This window comes from Mus caroli, chromosome 7, assembly GCF_900094665.2.
Source record: "Mus caroli chromosome 7, CAROLI_EIJ_v1.1, whole genome shotgun sequence".
Lineage (NCBI taxonomy): Eukaryota > Metazoa > Chordata > Mammalia > Rodentia > Muridae > Mus > Mus caroli.
This window is the reverse complement of record NC_034576.1, coordinates 27,254,135-27,261,665: the sequence shown is the minus strand read 5'-3', so window position 1 is coordinate 27,261,665 and position 7,531 is coordinate 27,254,135.

Here is a 7,531-nt window from a genome sequence, read left to right as displayed (position 1 = left end):
AAAAAAAAAAAAAAAAAATCAAGATGGTAGTGAAGTCACATGACAGTCACCATCTCCATCCTTAGCAAAGATGGCTGCCAGCCACATTGCTGCCTCCATTCTGAAGGGGAACAGAAGATGGCAGCAAGCCACATCTTACTTAACCCCAAGATAGCATCACATCACATGGTTCCTTTGAGATTAGCTAAGCATAGATTTTTAATTATCAACCCCTGTGCTACAAGATTTAACTTTGTCAGGAGCCATCATAGGACAAGCAGGTATCTTCCTAGCAGGAATAAATAGCAGGTGATTTTCCTTAGATGGTCCACCTTGGATTACAAAAGAAAATCCATGATGATTTACTCTGATAGGCAAGACCCAAGAGAAAATCATTTTAGGAAAGATTCCTGCTACTAATACACTATCATTATTATTAAATATATAACAATCACGAGGCATTAGCCCATGCTTTTGAGCAGACCTGATAGCACACCCTAAGCATTTGAAGATGACTGGAAGAAGAAACAGAAGCAGAATAATTAATCCTATAATAATTCCCAAACTTATAAGAAAATTCCTCATTATATATAGATTTTTGTTTGTTTTCAAGACAGGGTTTCTCTGTAGCCCTGGCTATCCTGGAACTCACTCTGTAGACCAGGCTGGCCTTGGACTCAGAAATCTGCCTGCCTCTGCCTCCCAAGTGCTGGGATTAAAGGCGTGTGCAACCACTGCCTGGCTCCTCATTATCTTTAACAAAATTTATGGTTGAATTTGAAAAATAATCAGCCAGTTCTGCTGCTGAAGAACTCTTCAGTCTGGAGTGACTGATGGCACTGATCTGGGAATGTAATGGATCCAAATCAATGGTGAGTTGTGAATTGTTCCACACACCATACAGATGTGCTTCTATTTGTTTCCAGGACATTTCTGACCCATTGTAGGGCAGAGGGTGATACAAATCCATTTATAATTGGCATGACATGAGATAGTTAAACATGTTTTAATATTTTGAAATTTAGTTCCTATGGCTTCCTCTAAAGCATCAATCCTATCCTGAGTAATTGGTGCTAAGGAAATATTTTTTGTCAAGGAATTTAAATGGTTAGAAGTTGGACTAGGCTGCAGAAGCTGCAACTGACCCTAAGATAGCAATTAAGGCTGTAATGCCTAAGATGAGTTCCGCTATAAATCCTTTAGGCCACAACAGAGAATTAACAGTCTGTGTCAATGCAAACAGCAGGAGCAGTACACCAAAGCTGTGAGAAAGTAATTGGTAACAAAATATAAGGTAGCTAGTAGACAATGAGAAAAGGCAGTATGACAGCTGGTGAGAATATACAATTAGTCAAAAAGTATCCTGGTAGGAAATTATACATATAGATTTATATCTAACAATTTTATATCCCCTGAATTCCCTGGATATAGGATTAAAAGTCCAGTCAGATGCAGTCAGAAACCACATCTTCACTATCTTCTTTTGCTGGGGTCTCTGGGATGGGTGGAGAGTCTGTAGACGACGATGGCTGAAGTGAGCTTGAAGGAAGTGGCAGGTATGGAAGTCTCTGTCCATGGAGAAGGCCTCGCACAATCACCTGGTCTGGCATCTACAGGGTCCTGTAAATATATAAACAGAGCTTCTCCTGGAGAAAATCCAGTCCTTTTCTTTTATCCGGTTAGTAGGTCTTTGTTTTATTAGAGGCTTGAGATGTTTAATTGTATGATAAGGAGATGAATAATTGTGATCTTATTTTGTAATTTAGATGTCTATGTCTTTTAAGGTCTGATGAGCTCATACCACAATAACATGTCCCTGTGAACCATAGGGAATGTCAGTGGAGTTTGAACAATTAAGAGTCAAACACCAATTTTAAAAGGCTTTTTAATTTTAAACAAGGGCATTGTCTGATTTTAAGCACTTGGTATTATAAAATAATGAAAAAAAATACTGTATCATATCTTTGAAAGTTTTCCCAGATTAGGCAGAGGCATAAATAACAATGAGAATTAAGTGTCCACACATACAGGAACTTTTCAAAGGACAGGACATATGTAACATTTGTCTGTTTTAAGTCACAAGGACACAGGCTCATCAGGGTTAATTCCCAAGCTGAGCTGACAGCTTTGCAGGAATGCAGGAGCAGTTTCTCTGAGTGCAGGGGTGATTTCATGATGATGTAAGATTTCGCTAAGTTGCCTTCGTAGGAAAAGCAACACATTTTTGTAAGGAATTAAATTAATCTTTACCTTATGAACTTAAACATCTCCAAAAGAGAAAAGGCAATTTCTAAATTGAAGCAAGATTCGTAATTCTGAAAGTTGGAGCTAAAATTGTGAAATAGCTGTAAAACAGTGAAGCAGGTTTTTTAAAAGGTCTTGTCCTTTGTTTTTAAAAGACAACCACTAATGCCATTAGCTCCATTTGTCAAAGGTTTCTTTTTTATTGGTTATTTTATTTCTTTTCAATTCAAATGTTATCCCCCTTCCCAGTTTCCCCTCCACAAACTCCCTATTCCCTCCCCTTCCCCGCCTCTATGAAGGTGCTCCCCCACCCACCTACCCACCCACCCACTCACTCCAGCCTCAGTACCCTAGCATTCCCCTACCCTGAATCACAGAGCCTCCACAGGACCAAGGGGCTCCCCTCCCAGTGATGCAAAGGTTTCTTGTGTGAGGAAAATTTCTATAAGATCTTTAGTAGTTGAGGTAACCTGTTTGAGGAGATGTCATGAGTAAATATCTTTTGTGGCGGCTCAGTCCTGAGTTGCCTGGGGTTGCCTGCTACAGCTCTTGGACAGTCCTTCTCTGACAAATGGATTGGTTGCCTGAGGCTGTTGAATCACCTTTATTTGAGGGGCTGAGATAGGTCCCTCACGAAGCTTCCCCGGTTTGATAAGATTCCTGTATCCCTAGGGGTTACAGTAGCACCAGAGAAGGCAGTGCCATTTTTATGAAAGGTAGTTTGGCACTCCTTATTCCAGCGGTGCCCTTTCGGACAAGGAAGATACCTGGTTAGATTTCTGCTCTAAGTGAGGCCAGGAGCATTAGCATTTATGGTGCCTCCTGCCTTCTGTACATCGCTTGCTGATATGTCCAGGCTTGTTACTTAAATAACGTTTGTGAGCCACGCCTGCTTCATTAAATTTTTTTCTTTCCTTGCTTAGTAAGATTTTGGATAGTGTTCTGGCTTTGTGAGGTTGTTGTAACGGGTACACCGTGAAGATATGAAGAAGCAATGTCAGCGCACGCTTTATGTATTTCCAGATTTTTGAATTGTCTTTCGGGGAGATTGGCAAGCAAGTGCAGCATTCTCACAGGCCAGTTGTTTTAAAACAGCATCTTCTGCCTCAGAGCTAAGAGCCATTCTGTCAATGGCCTCTGTCAGCTGAGCAAAAGATTCCTCAAAACGGTTTTCTGGTTTCTGTATTATATTAGTGAGCCTTTTGGTGTTTGCATCTCTTATTAGACAAGCACCTCCATGTTTTTAGGGCTGTAGCTGAGAAATCTGCCTGCCTCTGCCTCCCAAATGCTGGGATTAAAGGCGTGCGCCACCACTGCCCGGCCATGACAGAGACTTCTTTACAGATGCTATTAAGCATTAAGCTTACTCTGAAAGAAAAAGGCACGAAGGTTAGCACTAGCCAGCTGACTGACTTTCTTCAGTTTATACAGTCAGTCCTTGGTTTCCAGGAAGGAGGACTTTAGATGTGGATATGTGTAAGAAAGTAGGGCCAGATATTAAAAACTGGTTACAGGGAATGGAGGAAAAGGCATGCCCCTTACAGCATCTGCTATTTGACATGTGCTTCAGCAAACATTGGCAGATGACAAAAAAAGCTCAGAGACAGCTCCACAGGTTCATGGAGAGTTGAAAAAACCATAACTAACTTGTTAGTGAAGTTTTGTACAGATAAACCCAGTCAATATTTTATCTTTTGCCTTAACACCTATAATAAATCACAGTTCCCTTTTAATGACCTTTGGTTAATGGTTTTACAACATTTTGGAATGTGCTCTGAATAGTAGAATGTCTCCTTACTATCAGAAGCAATTAACTGGTGACACTTGGATACTGGCAGAGTACTCATTGTAGTTTTGATCATCAGAGAAAACCCAATAGCAGTTCCACTATAAAAGAGCTTAATAAATACTGATATAATTTTGGGAATTCTAATAGGATCATCATTAAGAATTGAGAAGTCATCTATTTGTCTATATAGCATCACTACAAGACAGTACATCTTTGTTGTTCTGCAGAGGTCTGTCTGCTCAAAAGGGTGGGCTAGTGTCTAGTGATTGTCATATATGTTTAATAATAACAGGAAAAGCATATTAATAGCAGGAATCTTTCCTAAAATGAATTTCTCCTGGGCCTTGCCTATAGGAGCAAATCTAGCATGGATTATTAATCTAAGGCAGTCTCATTACAAGGAGATCACCTGTCCTATGATGGCTCCTGACATAACTTAGATTTATGTTACAGATATAACATTTTTAACCATACCCAAGAAACTTATAAATCTTGAGGTATAGAAAGTTCATGTAATAGTCTTACAAATCTAGATATAAGGTTTATAGCTTTACAAAAGTCTTTGGCAATTAAATGTAACCAATAATTTTATAGCTGTTTTACTTTGGTCTTTTTGCCTTGCCACAGTTAGGTGGCTTACCTGACACAGGACACAGAGGAAACTTAACTAAACATGCGGAGTCTAGAGGAGGGAGAGCTATAACTCAACTCTATAGCCTCTCCTCAATAAAGTAGAACACTACAAAACAACCCGAATGCTATCCATACACAAGGACATTAGGATTCTTCTGAAACTGAATCCAGTACCCAGAAAGCTCGGAGGGAAATTCTGAGCCCTGGCCATCCAAGTAGCAACGGCAAGTAGCATTAGCAGTGGTGGATCATAACTGGCAGCAACTGAGAAAGCAAAAGCAAAACCAAAGAACACAGAACACAGAAAGCTCACATGCTCCAAGGAGATCAGTCAGGAACAAAACATGCAGAAGCCATGATCATTCATAGTCATACATTCAACCGAGCCTGCTCCATACCAGTCTGGGCTCCCATGCTTGCAACAAAACTTCTGTAAGTTTTAGACACAACAGAAAACACAAATCTACCCCCCCACACACAAAGCAGGCAAAAATTTTAAACAACTTGACAAATGATGTCTTGCTTCTTGCTCTGGATAGAAGAATATTTTGAGTCCCCATTGAGCCCCCTCCACATGCCAGATCAGGAGTACATAGACCAGAACCAAATGGCCGCTCACCAGGAGGCCTCTGTGGATGCTTGCTGCTTTTCTCAGCACAGCAGTACTCTTAGATGGTCTGTGAAACTATAGGCCTGCTCAGAGCCTTGGAAAGTCTCAAGGCACATGCCTCCTGAGGTGGCCTCTCAGCCCTGGAGCTGGAGTGGAGGTTCAGCTTTAGGCTCTGGATGAGTCTGAATCTCACTGGGGGTCTCCAGAAAAATGTTAAATATAAAAATTGTGAGGAGAAAGATTGAACGCATGAATGCCTGATTGAAGCAAGCTTTATTAAATACTGGTGTAGTCTTAGATTTTTTTTTAAAGATTTATTTATTTATTATATGTAAGTACACTGTAGCTGTCCTCAGATACTCCAGAAGAGGGCATCAGATTTCGTTACGAATGGTTGTGAGCCACCATGTGGTTGCTGGGATTTGAATTTGGGACCTTCGGAAGAGCAGTCGGCGCTCTTAACCACTTAGCCATCTCGCCAGCCCTAGTTTTAAATTTTTAAAAACCTACTTTAATAAAGATTCTCAAATGCTTCAACTGCCCCCCTTCTAGCCCACCATCCAAAGGTAAAGGGGGAAAGATGGTAAATAGGACAAGGGGATGTGGACCTGTTTAGAAGTAGTTCTCTGGGGGTGGGGGGTGACTTTAATCTCTATTTGTCAGGATACCAGCAGTCCAGTTCAGTAGTGTCAGTATACCAACAGTCCATTTTAAAGGTGTAACCGAATTTGCATTGGTGGCACAATCCAGCAGAAACCCCCAGGCCTCTGCCAAACTGGCATGAGTCAGTGGGAGCAAGTCAGCTGGAATGCCAGGAGTGACTCTCTGCTGTGCCTCTCTCAACAAAGTGAAGATGTGAGACCAAAGAAACTTTGCAAGGCTAGCTATGCAAGTGCCCCATCACTGTCTATTGAGTCCCATGTATACTCTCTCCAGACACATGCCACAACCATAAACTTACACTTCCCAATGGCCAGGAGATGGATTTCGGCCAGGTCCATACCCAGGATTCCCAGAGAAATGGTGTGGAATTAGGTCTGTCAGGGTTCTATAAAGGCCAGGTTCACAAGGCTATGTATTTTCTGCCTTCAACCAATCTAGGACAAGCATACATCCTGACATACTTCCTACCTACGTATCCACCACCTACTTGTGATCATCCTAGGCAGCCAAGGCAACCAACCTTATTTATTAAAGTGAAAACACATAACCTGTTGACATGAAAAATAGCCTCATTGAGATGCCAAATCTTTAAATTCAGACTCCATTTTAGAGAACCTGACTTAAGTTTGAATTCAGATAAACTAACAGGCTGCTACTTAGCACTAGTTTCCAAGTTGCCCCCCAACAAGACCCGAGCCTAGCTCCAGTCTCTAGGCTAATCCCCATCAAGACCAGCATCTCCAGGTCATTCCCTCAACAAACCTGCACCCCAGGTCACAAGCCCAACCCCTTCCCAATGACCACCAATGCAGAGGGAAGCAGAAGTTAAGTTTATGATATGAGTCACAGCACCAGCCAATTATGTTAAAGGCCACATTAGCTTTCCAATTAGATGCTTGCACACTTAGCCTCTGCTTGCTGCTTACTATAAAGCCTTGCCCCAATAGAAATTCAGGGCTCCCCCACCACCAAAACTGTCCTGCATGACAGTGGTACATTGGAGGGGCCCAAGGTAGCTCAAATAGAATAAAGACCCTGCTGTGAGTTGCATCGGATCTATTCCTGTCTGTTTTTGGGGATCACTAACATTTCCCTGGTACCACATCATCAGTCCAGGAAGTTCTCTGACCTTGGGCAGGTAGGGCTTACAGGTTAACTTCAGCCCTTACAAGTGATTCCCCTTATAATATGCTCATGTTCTTCTCCTCCAACTAACTTGTACAGAGGATGGAACCCAAAGCCTTGTTCATTCCACACCTCCAGCTCCACCTTAGGAAAGGTGCTCTAGCACTGAGCCATATCCCGTCTTCCCCTGTGGAATTCTAGGCAGTTATACCATCACAGAGCCACACTGCCGGAAACGGAGAGCACACCTGTGGGCTATCTCAGGGCAGGAAGAGTCCATGCCTTTGATCCGGATCTTTAGGCTGGAAGACACATGCTTTTGATCCAGATCAACACATGCCTTTAACTAGATCTTGAGGTATAACGGCCATGCATATTTATGTAATGAAAAGGAGAAAGAAAGACTAAGGTCCAGGGGTGGTGGTACATGCCTTTAATCCCAGCACTTAGGAGACAGAGGCATGCAGATCTCCGAGTTCAAGGTCAGC